The sequence below is a fragment of the Salvelinus sp. IW2-2015 genome, linkage group LG4q.1:29, assembly GCF_002910315.2.
Source record: "Salvelinus sp. IW2-2015 linkage group LG4q.1:29, ASM291031v2, whole genome shotgun sequence".
Taxonomy (NCBI): Eukaryota; Metazoa; Chordata; class Actinopteri; order Salmoniformes; family Salmonidae; genus Salvelinus; species Salvelinus sp. IW2-2015.
The window spans coordinates 50,552,937-50,568,051 of record NC_036842.1 but is presented as its reverse complement, the minus strand read 5'-3'; the positions used below and the strand labels follow the sequence as shown (position 1 = coordinate 50,568,051).

Here is a 15,115-nt window from a genome sequence, read left to right as displayed (position 1 = left end):
AACTATGTAATTCACAATAATATTAATAATACGCATGAAAGCAGTTGTGCTGATTATAGGACACTTAATAGCGCCTTTTTAAGTTTCAAAGATTGCGCCACCCCGCCCTTTGCCTCACAATGGTTTGATCCACTGCCAGTTCTTTAGCTGGCAAGGTATAGAGGGTTCGTATCTACTGTCCGAAGGCAACATGTACGAACTGACGTGAGGTTAATCCAGTCAACGCGCCATAGCAATGTTTACATTTTTATGTTGGCAGGGTTCACACACTAGCTGAATTGCAGACGTAGCGCGGCAAACTAAAGGCAAACATTAACTAGCAAGCTAGCTATACCTATTCATTAATGTGGCGTCGTCCAAAGATGGAATCTTTGCTATCGTCATTTATTCCAAGATCAGCAATGCCAGCTTTAGTGCTTCAAAAGTCCCTGTGATAAGGTTACTATAAACTGAAGTCAAACTGGAACAGAACTACACTCTCTTATATACATTGTCTTAAATATATTTAATGGCTCGTTGCAAAAGCTAAATTGTTGCATAGTGAACTTTTTTACATTTATTTTATTTCACCTTTTTTTTTTTTAAGATTATAGCAAACACCACAGAAACGGAATGGTGTGCTCGCTAGCTTTACAAAATTCAGCTATTGTTGGAACCAGCCAATATGAAACAAACTATATTAAAATTAGAAAAGGTTGTAGCATATGTTGGGAAAATGTGTGTGTGGTGCAGCTAGACCGGCCAGCCAGCCAGGTAGAAAAATGGAAGGAGAAAAAAGTTAAAAGACGGACATCAGATTTATATTTTTCAGTTACACCAAAACGCAAAGTAAGAACTCTAGTAGGCCTAATATCTCAAAGACGAGTTTGATAAATGTTCATAGAAAGAAGTGAAATGCTAATGGAATGTTTCAGAATGAGTCATTAGCGAGGCAGGCACAAGATGGACACAGACAGCAGAGCTGGCGGACAGATAGGCAGGGACAGACTGCAGAGACAGGGAGTCTCAGGTAAGTTTGTTCGAGTTCTTTTGGCAACATTATGAAAGGTTCTCAATTTTTTTTACTTGTAAAATAGGCTAAATTGGAAATGCCATGGATACCCCCGCTCTCAACTTAAACTGATGACTAACTAAGATTTGTTTATGGCAATGGTATTGCGTGTTGTGAAAAAGTTATAGTAGTATTATAATGATTTAAACATTTGAACAAGTTGGTTAAACCCTTCAGTTAACTACTGTACCTATCAATTATTCAGTTGTAGGAATTATGGTTCCTCAYRKTACYTTMWAKWWWMTWKAARGTAMYRTATGTGTTACAGCACTACTTTTGGTGTCCCCCTCAGGAATTGCTCTTGAGAAAATGTAATGTAATTGTCCCCTCCAAGGTTGATATCAGATTTTCGCCCCTGTGCCTAGCTAGTTCAATTTCAATAGGCAAACAAGTTGCTACCTAGCTAATACTTACTCACAAGGATTCCTATATCATTGCTAAGAATAATGAAAATGACTGCAGTTTCTACTGATCATTGTTTTCAGGCTGGTTGTATTGGTGCTAGATAYGTACCAAGCTAAAGCTAGCTACCCCAGAAGTTGCGGTCAACAAATAATGCCTTATTATCATCGCGGTATTGTAAACACATCATTCGTCGCCGGTGTTTGCTTGTTTAAAGACTTTTTTGTACAGCTTTGACAGTGCTACTCATAGTAGTGGTGGCGCTTGGCTTGCACGTGCAAATTCAGAACACACAACATTCTATAATAGAACTGTGTTATTTGARGTGTCAAATTAAAAGCTTATTTAACACGTCAAAAAGTGTTATTTGACGTGTATCTTTTTTTTTTTTTTTTACATGCAAAGACCCAAACGGCGTTCCATACACCAAAGGCATGTCGAAAATCCACCTTTCCTATATTTTAGCTATATTTCTTATTTTTCACTTACAAATGTAACTAGCTAGTTTAGCCTACTCAAACACCCGGCTCAAACAGAGGGATGCTATGTTAGCTAGCTGGCTATGACTATCCAACACTGGAACTCTTCCAAGTCAAGGTAGGCTTTGGTTTTATAAATGTATTGCCACCTGGTGTAACTGCTAAACTGCTTACTGACTGTACACTGTACTAACTGTGTTTGATCAGTGGTGTATTCATTCCGCCGATTCTGTTCGTAAACATTTCTTAAACAGAAGCAAGCGGAATGAAATGGGGATAAACATACCTGAATTTGTCCAATAGAAACTCTTGTTTGCAACTGTTGGACTAATGATTACACCCTAGATAAGCTAGGCTAAATCTTAACCAATGCATTTTATTGTTGAGTTTCCTGCTCAATATCCCCAGACTGCTCTTATTTCACAAAGGAATTTTCTATCACTCACTTCTGTGTCATTTTCTGGCATGTACAAAAAGTCGTCAGCAGCTGTGAACTTCTGAAGCAGCCTCCCTAACGCATTCAGCAATAGGCCTGTTTTAGCAATGTCAAAGAGGCTCACAGAGGAGTTAATTACCATATAATTAGCTTGTGTCCTCACTTCTCTGTACAATGGTGGTCCTGACTTCTTGAAGATACACATGATACACATGATAAAACCCAAACCACTCAGACACCCACATCCACACATAATTAATGTGGAAAGCCAGTGAAACCTCAGGAGGAACTAAACTCTTAGCTCTAGACTCACTTGACTTGGCTCTCCATCAGTGGAGGCTCCACAGAGGAGGAAGGGGAGGACACTCCTCCTCAGTGAATTTCCCCAAAATAAAAAGTGAAACTTTTAAAAAGTTGTTATCCTTTTTAGATAAAATTCTACAAAATATATTCACGTCACCAAATAATTGATTAAAGCACACTGTTTTGCAATGGAGGTCTACAGTAGCCTCAACAGCACTTTGTAGGGTAGCACCATGGTGTAACCAGAGGACAGCTAGCTTCCATCCTCCCCTGGGTATATTGACTTCAATACAAAACCTAGGAGGCTCATGCTTCTCACCCCCTTCCATAGACTTACACAGTAATTATGACAACTTCTGGAGGACATCCTCCAAACTATCAGAGCTCTTGCAGCATGAACTAACATGTTGCCCAAACAATCAGAGAATCAATCTAGTACTGAAAGCATAAGCTACAGCTAGCTAGCACTGCAGTGCATAACATGTGGTGAGTAGTTGACTCAGAGAGAGAAAGACAGTTTTGAACCAATTAATTTCTTCAAAAATTAAGGGAGAGAGAGGGAGAGAGATCACTACCCTACTTAGCAAATGTAGCTAGCTAGTTTAACCTACTCAAACAGAGGGATGCTATGTTAGCTAGCTGGCTATGACTATCCAACACTGGAACTCTTCCAAGTCAAGGTAAGCTTTTGGTTTTACAAATGTATTGCCACCGGGGCCCACTGGTGTAACTGCTAAACTGCTTACTGACTGTACACTGTACTAACTGTGTTTGATCAGTGGTGTATTCATTCCGCCGATTCTATTGAAAAACGTTTCTTAAACTGAAGCAAACGGAACGAAACTGGGATAAACATACCTGAATTTGTACAATAGAAACTCTCATTTGCAACTGTTGGACTAATGACTACACCCTAGATGAGCTAGATGTAATAGAAATAAGGCCATGCTCCTAATTTTTTTTTGCGTCATCCCTCATCTTAAACGGCACCGATCGCCACAGGTTCCATACAGTACTCCAGGACCCAGAGGAGAGAAGGTCGTTTTCAGACAGAACTCACTGTTACTCTCCTCAGTACTCTTTTACCTAAGCTGACCTGCTTGATATAAATACCCCTATCTGAACTCTGGAAATGGGAGCGCTCTGTTAAAAAACAGCTAAAACAGAGCACTGATCTGATGATCGACCACGGCCCAGTCACTGCACTGCTCCAAATAGCCTGCTCCACATTTAGCAATCAGGGACTGTGAGGAGGTTCAAGGAATTTAAAACGATAACATCTTAAATTCAAGAGTTTCATTCCAAAACGCTATATATCCATTTTCAGAAATGTTGGTAAATGAGCTTTWATTTTTTTAAAGAAATTATGAAAGAGACTGCTGTGTTTTTTCACTAACTAATCATGGCATGGGGTTGTTCAATGACATATGTATTTGTTTAAATCTATCACTTTGTGGTTTCATTTCAGAGATACATATAATCATGTTTTTTMGTTGCAAAATGCTATATATCCGAGAAATAAGTAGTACTGCTAGGTTTTACACAAATGTAACAAATAACTACATTTTTTATAAAGAAATGTAGAAATGATACATTTGCGACATCAATACATTTTAAATGTATACATTTTACATTTTTGTCATTTAGCAGCTGTTCCTATCCAGAGCAACTTACAGTAAGTTACAGATACAGTAGCCTATGTTTGGACGGAGCATGACTTCAGCACCCTGGACAGCTCCTCTATCCAATACACAAAATATACAAACCATAAATCTGGTATCTGATAGAGATTTGATGCTAAAGAGACAACTAAGACTGCATGAACCTGCATATAAATGAACTCTCTGGCACCCTTTTCACACTACCGTGCCCAGTACAGTTGGGCTTGGGCTTGGTTCGGCTCAGTAGTGTGAGAAGGGTATGGATGAGAGATGGTTGGCTTACCCAAAGACACCTTCAAAGTACACACAGCAAGCATCTGACCATCATGGCACCCCATTGTGCTAAGCTATAGATATAGCTCTAAGGGCTACACCTGATGATGTAATTTCCTGTTTACTCCAGCAGTCACTCCTAAGTAACTGAGACAAGGTGACAAAGGTGAGCTTTTACGCAACACTGACACCCAACAGGGAAGAGTAAGAAGGCAATTTGAACCTGATGCCTGCATGGGCCATCTTATCGAAAGCCACCCATCGCAGTAAACAAAGGTAGAGTGGAGAGGCACATGAAAACAGGGTTAGCGCCGCTAATCTCATTTAGCTAATGTGACTTCATCGCCTTCTGAGGGTAGAGCTTAGTATATCTTATTGATAAAGAGGAGCAAATTGAAATGGAAAATGACAGACCAGGCTATAGTCTCCATAAAAGACAAACCACCAAGTATGACATTTTAAAAGCCCAATGCAGTCAAAATWCCTGTGTTTGTATCGTATTGTACCACAGCTGATGAAACAAACTGTAAAAGTAAAAAAAAGTTTTATCTGTGTTATTTCATGATAGTTGCTGGTGGAAAATACAATCTACAAAGGATCTTCTAATAAGCAGATTTTGCACGGGTGGAGTGTCGGCTTGCCTGGTGACATCACCAGGCGGTAAATAAGTTAATAGACCGATAAAGAGAATTTCAAACCTCTCTGCCAATAACAGCTAGTTTTCAGTTTRCAGMTGCGCTTCCCCTCTCCACTCAGACCACTCCTGCACACTCCTAGCAACATTTTTGCGTGAGAAAAGTTTTTTTCTTCTAAAAAGCCATGTTTGTTTCTTTTTTGCCATTTTAATGGAAAACTATTACATTAAAGCTGCAATATGTKACTTTTTTGGGCGAGTGAGTTATAGATCTGTCATTCTCCTTGAAAGCAAGTCTAAGAAGTGGTATATCTGTTCTATGTGCGCTATTTCCATACTTCCCATTCTTAAATTTCGTTTTTGTGTRTTTTCCTTTCAGTTATGTACACCAGCTTCAAGCAGCTGAAAATACAACATTTTTGGTTATTGAAAATATATTTCACAGCGGTTTAAATGGTACAACGATTCTCTACATATTGCTTGTTTTGTCACAAACTGAAATTAGGAAAACTATGAGGAAATGGTGGAGTGATTTCTGCATATTGTACCTTTAAGGCACTTCATTGTTACTGAGAAATTATTTGATGTTGATATAAAATGGCTGCACTTTCATGTAGGCTTCAGTATCAGAGTTTGAATCATTGCTGTATCATATCAGCACTGCAGACTTGGCAAAACAAAATGGCTCCCTCAAATTCAGCCTTTTCTATCCCTGTTTATTTAAACCCCCTTTACCCCACAGGCTTATTCAGCAGGGTGCAAAATATATAGACCATTGTAGTTWGAAATGTAATGCATAGAGCAGACAGTTGGGAAACATGTCGGAAAAACATGTTGGTAACATACAATACAACTCTGTCTGAATGTTCTGTAACGTTTCATCCTAAACAACTAAACAAACCACATGCCAACACCACCCAACCATTTCCTGGATGTCAGTTGGCTCGCCACCTTGAACCTGAACACTAAGTGTATATCCCAGTTCCTCGTTGTAATCCTAGTCCTGTGATTTGGCAGCGCTGGATGATTGTGCTGCTAAGCCAGATAAAGCCGCTCTACGTTAATCGCAGCTGGGCCTCCGAGTACCAATCTCAGACCCCGACCTCGGAATGGTTGTGGCCAAATCACTGAGTACAGGGGTGTGTTCATGAGGGCACAAAAATGGACAACAAAAATGAGCATTTCTAATTGGACAAATTCAGATACTACCTTCCCATTTCAGACCGTTTTCATGCCTAATGAATACCACCCAGATCATCACCTGGGGAAATGAGGCAGGACTATATTTCGGAGTCTCTGTATTAGAGATTGACCGATTATGATTTTTCAATGCCAATACCGATTATTGGAGGACCAAAACAAGCCGATACCGATTTAATCGGTATTATTTTAATATATATTTGTAATAATGACAATTACAACAATACTGAATGAACAATGAACACTTTTATTTTAACTTAATATAATACAAATAAAAATCAATTTAGTCTCAAATAAATAATGAAACATGTTCAATTTGGTTTAAATAATACAAAAACAGTGTTGGAGAAGAAAGTAAAAGTGCAATATGTGCCATGTAAAAAAGCTAAAGCTTAAATTCCTTGCTCAGAACATGAGAACAAATGAAAGCTGGTGGTTCCTTTTAACATGAGTCTTCAATATTCCCAAGTTTTAGGTTGGAGTTATTATAGGAATTATGATGCGTCGACTATTTCTCTTTATACCTTTGACTATTGGATGTTCTTATAGGCACTTTAGTATTGCCAGCCTAATCTAATGAAGACATAAACAGCGCTGTGCTTCAAGCATTGCTAAGAGCTGCTGGCAAACGCAGTAAAGTGCTGTTTGAATGAATGCTTACGAGCCTGCTGCTGCCTACCACCGCTCAGTCAGACTACTCTATCAAGTATCAAATCATAGACTTAATTATAATAAACACACAGAAATACGAGCCTTTGGTCATTAATATGGTCAAATCCGGAAACTTTCATTTAAAAAACAAAACGTTTATTCTTTCAGTGAAATACGGAACCGTTCCGTATTTTATCGAACGGGTGGCTACCCTAAGTCTAAATATTGCTATTACATTGCACAACCTTCAATGTTATGTCATAATTATGTAAAATTCTGGCAAATTAATTACGGTCTTGTTAGGAAGAAATGGTCTTCACACAGTTCGCAACGAGCCAGGCGTCCAAAACTGCTGCATATACCCTGACTCTGCTTGCACAGAACGCAAGACAAGTGACACAATTTCCCTAGTTAATATTGCATGCATTTATTGCATTTATTTAAACTAATTATGCAGGTTTAAAAAAATATACTTCTGTGTATTGATTTTAAGAAAGGCATTGATGTTCATGGTTAGGTACATTTGTGCAACGATTGTGCTTTTTTCGCAAATGTGCTTTTGTTAAATCATCACCCGTTTGGTGAAGTTGAAGTAGCCTGTGATTCGATGATAAATTAACAGGCACCGCTTTGATTATATGCAACGCAGGACAAGCTAGTTAACCTAGTAATATCATCAACTATGTGTAGTTAACTAGTGATTATGTGAAGATTGATTGTTTTTGATAAGATAAGTTTAATGCTAGCTAGCAACTTACCTTGGCTCCTTGCAGCCACAAGGTCCTTTTGATGCTACACTCGCATAACAGGTGGTCAGCCTGCCACGCAGTCTCCTCGTGGATTGCAATGTAATCGGCCATAACCGGCGTCCAAAAAAGGCAGATTATTGATTGTTATGCAGATTACTGATTATTATGAAAACTTGAAATCAGCCATGCCGATTAATCGGTCGACCTCTAGTCTATATACTACTCTAAGAAGGCTCCCCTTTCTAAGGCTTCTTACCCTATCTGCAGGAACCAGACAGAATAAACTCCAGGAGGCAAACGGTGAGATATAGCCTGGGCTGGCGTCAAAGTGCTCTGACATCTATGGCCAATCTTCTCTGACCAGTGAGGAAGGATGTGCTATAATATACAACAAAGGAAAGGATGAAACTAAGTATATTCACCCTCATTAAGTACAGGGCCGGCTCTAGCCTTTTGGGGGCCCTAAGCGAGATTTGGTTGCCCCCCATACAAAAAACATCTGTTATACAGTTCATTTAAATTCTATACATTTTGCCATTAGGTGGAATCAAATAAAATGTTATTTGTCACATGCTTCGTAAACAACAGGTGTGGCGTAACGTGAAATGCTTACTTTTACGGGCCCTTACCAACAATGCAGAGAAAGGGAGAAATGTTGCAATTCTACAAATTTTGCCATGACTTAGGCCATGTTAATAATATCTGAGTGAGAGTGACTAACAAAATCAATGGGGGCCCCCTGGAGGTCAGGGCCCCTGGGCACCTGCCCTGCGTGCCTGGTCAGTATTCGGCCATAATTACTACAAATTTACAGTGCCTTCAGAAAGTATTCACACCCCTTGACTTTTTTCACATTTTGTTGTGTTACAGCCTGAATTTAAAATGGATTCATTTGAGATTTTGTGTCACTTACCACACAATACCCCATAATGTCAAAGTGMAACTACGCTTTTACACATTATTACAAATGTAATAAAACACAAGCTGAAATGTCTTGAGTCAATAAGTATTCAACCCATTTGTTATGGAAAAATGTTCTTATCAAGTAAAAAAATAAGTTCACTCACTTTGTATGCAATAATAGTGTTTAACAGGATTTTTCAGTGACTACCTCATCTATGTACCCCTAAACATACAATTTTCTGTAAGGCCCCTCAGTCGAACAGTGAATTTCAAACACAGATTCAACCACAAAGACCAGGGAGATTTTCTAATGCCTCTTAAAGAAGGGCACCTATTGGTAGATGGCAAAACAAAAAGCAGAGATTGAGCATGGCGAAGTTATTAATTACACTTTGGATGGTGTATCAATACACCCAGTCACTACAACGATACAGCCGATCTTCCTAACTCAGTTGCTGGAGAGGAAGAAAACCGCTCAGGGATTTCACCATGAGGCCAATGGTGACTTTAAAACAGTTACAGAGTTTTATGGCAGTAATAGGAGAAAATTGAGGATGGATCAACAACATTGTAATTACTCCACAATTAGAAGGAAGCCTGTACAGAATAAAAATATTCCAAAACATGCATCCTGTTTAAGACTAAATAAGGCACAAAAGTAAAAATAGTAAAACTATTTTCAAGCATGGTGGTGGCTACATCATGTTATGGGTATGCTTGTCATTGGTATGGACTACGGAGTTTTATGGGGGGATAAAACTAACCGGAATTGCGCTAAGCACAGGCAAATTCCTAGAGGAAAACCTGGTTCAGTCTGCTTTCCAACAGACACTGGGATACAAATTCACCTTTCAGCAGGACAATAACCTAAAACACAAGGACTGGAGTTGCTTACCAAGACGACATTGGATGTTATTGAGTGGCCTAGTTATAGTTTTGACTTAAATCAGCTTGAAAATCTTGACAGAGCTTGAAGAATTTTTTTAAGAATGTGCAAATATTGTACAATCCAGGTGTGCAGAGTGATTCTAGCATGTATTGAGTGTGAATAGTTATGTGAATGAGATATTTCTGTATTTAATTTTCAATAAATTTGCTAACATTTCTAAAAACATGTTTTCACTTTGTCATTATGTGGTGTTGTGTGTTGATGGGTCTGAAAATATATATTTAATCCATTTTGAATTTAGGTTGTAACACAACAAAATGTGGAATAAGTCAAGGGGTATGAAAGCTTTCTGAAGGGCACTGTAGATAGCTGGCTAGACTGACTTACCATCTAAAAATTGGCTAATTGAGTGACTGTCAGTGACTGACATAAGAGAAAAACTGCTGATACACAACCAAAAATATCAAACTTGCATCCGTGTGTGTTCTACTATTCTAACTCATACCAGTAATTTGAGACCCCAACTGAGTTCCAACTGAGTTCTTGTTTTAAAGCAAGTTTTCTGCAGTTCTACACATTTTGCCATGGGGCGGAGAGAAAATTTGGCAATTTTATTTTAAAAAGTACATGCACTTCTAAAAATGTTGACATGGGGCAGAATGTTTTTGTTGTTGTTTGACAGCTAATTTCCTGCAATTCTACCCCATTTGAAATGACTTATGCCATGTTATTAATGATATCTGAGTGAGAGTGACTAAAAWWTTTTTTATGGGGGCCACCTAGAGGTCAGGGTCCCTGGGCACATGCCCGGCGTGCCATGATTACTACAAGTTTAGTTAGCTGGCTAGACTAATTTAACAATCTAAGAATGGTTAGCTGACATGGCTAATTGAATGACTGTCAGTGACTGACATAACAATATAAAAATTGCTAATTCACAACCAAATTTTAAACTTGCACCTTGTTGTTCTACTATTCTAACTCTCAACAGTAAGTTGAGACCTAGACTGAGTTCCTAGCCGCCTGGGGCCCTAGGCGACCGCTTATGTCGCTTCGGCCTGGAGCCAGCCCTGATTGAGTATCAGGAGATGAAGAGACAAGGAGAACAGAGAAGACACATCGGTGAAGGTATAATAATAGACAATTAAAATACAACAGAGGGCATAAAGACAGAGAGAGGGGAAAAAAGGCAGTAAAGAGAGTGAGGAGACAGCCAGAAAAACAGACAGCCAGAAAAGGGCAACAGTAGGGGTTTGGCGCTGTGTCACCATCTCCTAGAGACCCGGGCTGCCCACACTGTGCCAACCATGACATCACCACTGCCACTCGAGGGGCCTACAGCCATTCGAGGGATCCACTGCCACTCGAGGGGCCTACACTGCCAATAAATATCTCGCCTCCAACTCTCCTGACCGAACCATCTTCCACTCTTGTTTTACTATATTGCATCCAAAATCATTGCTTAATTTTCCTTTTACAGTATTCCATCTAGCTCCATGTAGGCTACTGAGGAGCTTGACTATTAGGTATGAGGCTGCGAGGGGAGACGGAACAGTCATTTCTCAATTTTGAAACATTCTTTTCACAGATCTTTTGTTTTGACTTCTCTCATAAAACCATTAAGAATTAGGGAAGTGAATTGTATGATGCCGCAAGATGCAAACGATTAGAAGTTGGTAATGAATACTAATTGCACCACAATTTTGTGCTTGTGTAACCACAACTAATCTACAGCCCACACAGCCAGTAACACATCGGAATATCTCTTCTGCATATTGCATGGCAAATGCTCTAAGTGTAGCCAACACACACACACAATCATAAGGTGGGCATCTCCTCTCCATACTTATGTCCAAGAGGTGTCAGGGTTCATGTAATGATTATAAAATGGCTGTCACAAATGAGTCAGATGCACAGTGACATGTCATCCATCACCATGACAAACCCAAGACAGGGTCACAGGGTTGAATAGACAACAACCAGGGGACACGAATTATGAAAAATACCTGTCAAGGTGACCTTCAGCACAATGACAAGTTATACCATGACACAATTGCTTAAGGTGAGAAAACCCAGAGAGAGAAAGAGAAAGAACATTCTCTGTCCTTTTCCATCTGAACAAATCTTATTTCGGGAATCCAGCAAGCAAGGAGGTGGAAATTCCCATAAAATACCCCATAGATATGCCTCTTCAAGTGAATGTTAAGCGCTATGTAACATTTTTGGACAACGGATTTCCATTATGGAGGTTATGCATTAAAAAAAAATTGGCCCACCGATGTTTTGTCCCTCACTGTATTTGTGATTTGGATTTTGTCCTTACTTGGAGTGTTGAAATGTATGAGTATATTTGTTGAGGCTTGAGGCATGTTTCTTCCCTTCAATACAAAAGCTCACACAATACACAAACAAAGAAAATCAAGAATAGCTGCAACCCATATCATGAGAATGACAAATCTAGGTGACAAATCTAATTATTTAGTTTCCTCTGGGAGAATTTTAGTATGGAACTCTACGTCAAAAAATGCAGAGATGTAGGCTACATGAAATTGATCTTCCCAAAAGGACCATCTTTGCTTGCACGGCTTGCTTGAGCCCAAGCACCTCAGTGCCTAAAGGTGTGTCAGGCAAATTGAATGCCTGGTACTCCAGGCCTAGTCAGCAGATTTGGGATCAGGATTGGAGATGGAGCAGGACGACCATGGGGACCAGTGGAAATAGAAGTCTTCAGTAGAGGATCAATGTTTACTGCTGTACTGCACCGTTCAAGGGAAACATCACATCAGCCCAATATGCCTGCTTTCAGCAATAATGCCWGTCTGTGCTGTGACTGCTGTCTGTTCGCTCGTTCGACTGCTTGTACTCCCTCTCTGTCTCTCTGATAATGAAGATAGTTMTATCTGTCATTTCTCTTTGCTCATTTGAGCTGTTCTTGACATAACATGGACTTGGTCTTTTACCAAATAGGGCTATCTTCTGTATACAAACCCTACCTTGTCACAACACAACTGATTGGCTCAAATGCATTAAGAAGGAAAGGAATTCCACAAATGAACTTTTAACAAGGCACACCTGTTAATTGAAATGCATTCCAGGTGACTACCTCATGAAGCTGGTTGAGAGAATGTCAAGATTGTGCAAAGCTGTCATCAAGGCAAAGGGTGGCTACTTTGATGAATCTAAAATCTAAAATATATTTTGATTTGTTTAACARTTTTTTTGGTTACTAAATGATTCCATATGTGTTATTTAATAGTTTTAATGTCTTCACTATTATTCTACAATGTAGAAAATAGTACAAATAAAGAAAACCCTTGAATGAATAGGTGTGTCCAAACTTTTGAATGGTACTATATATATATATAATAAATAAATAAAATAAAMGACACTGTATGTTCAGATCATAAACATAATTGTATATGTTCCAGCACACAAATCAATAACTGTGCTAAACCATGAGTAATGCATTCACCAGACTTTGGGTATATGAACAGGAATAAGCAACTTCCGCATGGTTGACTTAGGGCTTGATTCAATCAAATCTGCTTTAACCAACATCCGCATAGCGGTTGTTTTGGCAGTGTCTGTTTTGGAGGTGCTGGAGGTGAAACTGCATTAGAGCTGTCAAATCCACAAGTGGCTCTAGGCATTTTACCTAAAGCGGACATTGCCATTGGCTGCATGGAGTTGCATTAACATAGGATGACCAGACGTCCCCGTTTTCCGGGGACAGTCRCCGGTTGAAGCTGTCCACGGAAATGTCCCCGTTTTTAACAGTGCATTAAAAACAGACTGCAAAGTGAAATAATATTTTACGTGGCAAGAAAGACCGGGCAGCAGAGCCTACCGGTTGACGTCTCAATCGCGTTGTGCTTGTTTTGTCCAGCAGAGGGGGCTGCTCGATATAGCAGCTTCACTCACTCTTCTTCTACTAACTATTTTCTGGGCGCTAGTTTTACAGAAAACTGCTGTGGAAAACTCAGCCAGAAGCTAGCAAGTGTAAAGTGAATCCACAACATCACCACAAACATATTTTCAAACAATCGTTTGAGATACTAGCTAGTGATGTTATAATGTCACACTTTATTATATAGATAGATGATCTGCTCTATAAGGTTGAAAATAGGTTATGCTAGTTAACATTAGCTATGTCGTTTAAGTTATCTAGCTAGGTTAGCTAGCTACTGTCATGGTAGCTAGGTTAAAAAACGTTCACATGTATACATGCAGTGGACGGGCTGTTTTGAAAATATGATTATATCAAATTAATGCACAATTAATTATGAGAATATTTATTTGTAGAGTACAATTTTAATGGTTTGGCATTTATAAGTAGTGTGAAAATATATTTTGAAATTTTCATGGATAACATTAGCATAATGTTTTCTGCTAGAGTGGAGAGGAAGGAGAGGAGGAAGACTGGATAGGAAGAAGAGTGAGATAGAGGAGGAAAGGTTAAGATATGGTTACAGAGCCTGCCAATTTATTATTCCAAACAATGTTTTTGAAATAAAATACAAAAATGAGGCAAGCAATGGGAATCTGTTAACCAAAGTATCTTATCTAATAGTGTACTATTTATTATTAAAGATTGGAGAGGAAGGAGAAGGAAAAATGAAGGGAGTGAAGCGAGGAGATTGTAGAAGATTGAGGTGGACATTTGAAGAGAAGGAAAGGAAGAAAGAGCAGTAAGACGAGTGAAGAAAAGAGGAGGAGAAAGATTGGAGCGGAAGAAAAAATTAAGAGAGTAAGAAGAGCAGACAGAGGAGGTACAATGGCTCTTTCCAAGAAACGGAATGAATGATATATGGACAGCAGCAAGAAATAGGTTCCCTGTTCCTACCATCAAGGCCGTGCTTATTGTGAAGACAAACTTCAACCTCCCCTGCCAGGAGTTCATGGAGAAGCTGGCCAAAGACAGAGCAATCCTGAAGAAGATACATTCTTCTGAGAAATATACAGATTAGGTTGGTATAAGTTATATTATGTAGTTACCAATCACGTCATTGTCTTATTTCTTTATTATGTTGTTAAGTATTTCACATAGACTATTGTCTGTTTTTTAAATTTTGCTCATGTTCTCTTCTGCTCTTATTCTACCCAGACTACCAGGACCACTGAATGGCTGTTCAGATCGGACAGTTCTGTCTTGTCTGTAGTGTTTCGGTAATATAGTTGTTTTCTCTATCACAGTGTGCTTGTTAGACTAAATACATGAAACCGGAATTGTCCCCCTTTTCTTTTTTTTTTCATAGATAATAACATTGGATATTTTAAAGATATATTGACCGCCGAACTGGAAATGTTCCCGGTTTTATTTTCAGAAATCTGGTCACCTTACATGAACAGAAATACCATGCAGCCTTGATTCGAACAATTAAATGTGAGATGTAATCTACACCTCGATTAGGAAGATAGAAATCCTCAGTATTTAGTTTCATGATATTTCAATTTGAGCGTAATTATTTATATTTATACCATGGC

The 15,115-nt window shown here is 38.9% G+C and overlaps 1 long non-coding RNA gene across 1 annotated transcript; it reads left to right on the top strand.

Moving 5' to 3' along the window:
• The first annotated feature begins 13,741 nt into the window (after positions 1 to 13,741).
• On the top strand, positions 13,742 to 14,857 carry LOC139027554 (uncharacterized). The gene is made up of 2 exons (XR_011479666.1): positions 13,742 to 14,085; positions 14,222 to 14,857. It is a non-coding gene; the product is annotated as an uncharacterized lncRNA (long non-coding RNA).
• The last annotated feature ends 258 nt before the right edge of the window (positions 14,858 to 15,115 follow it).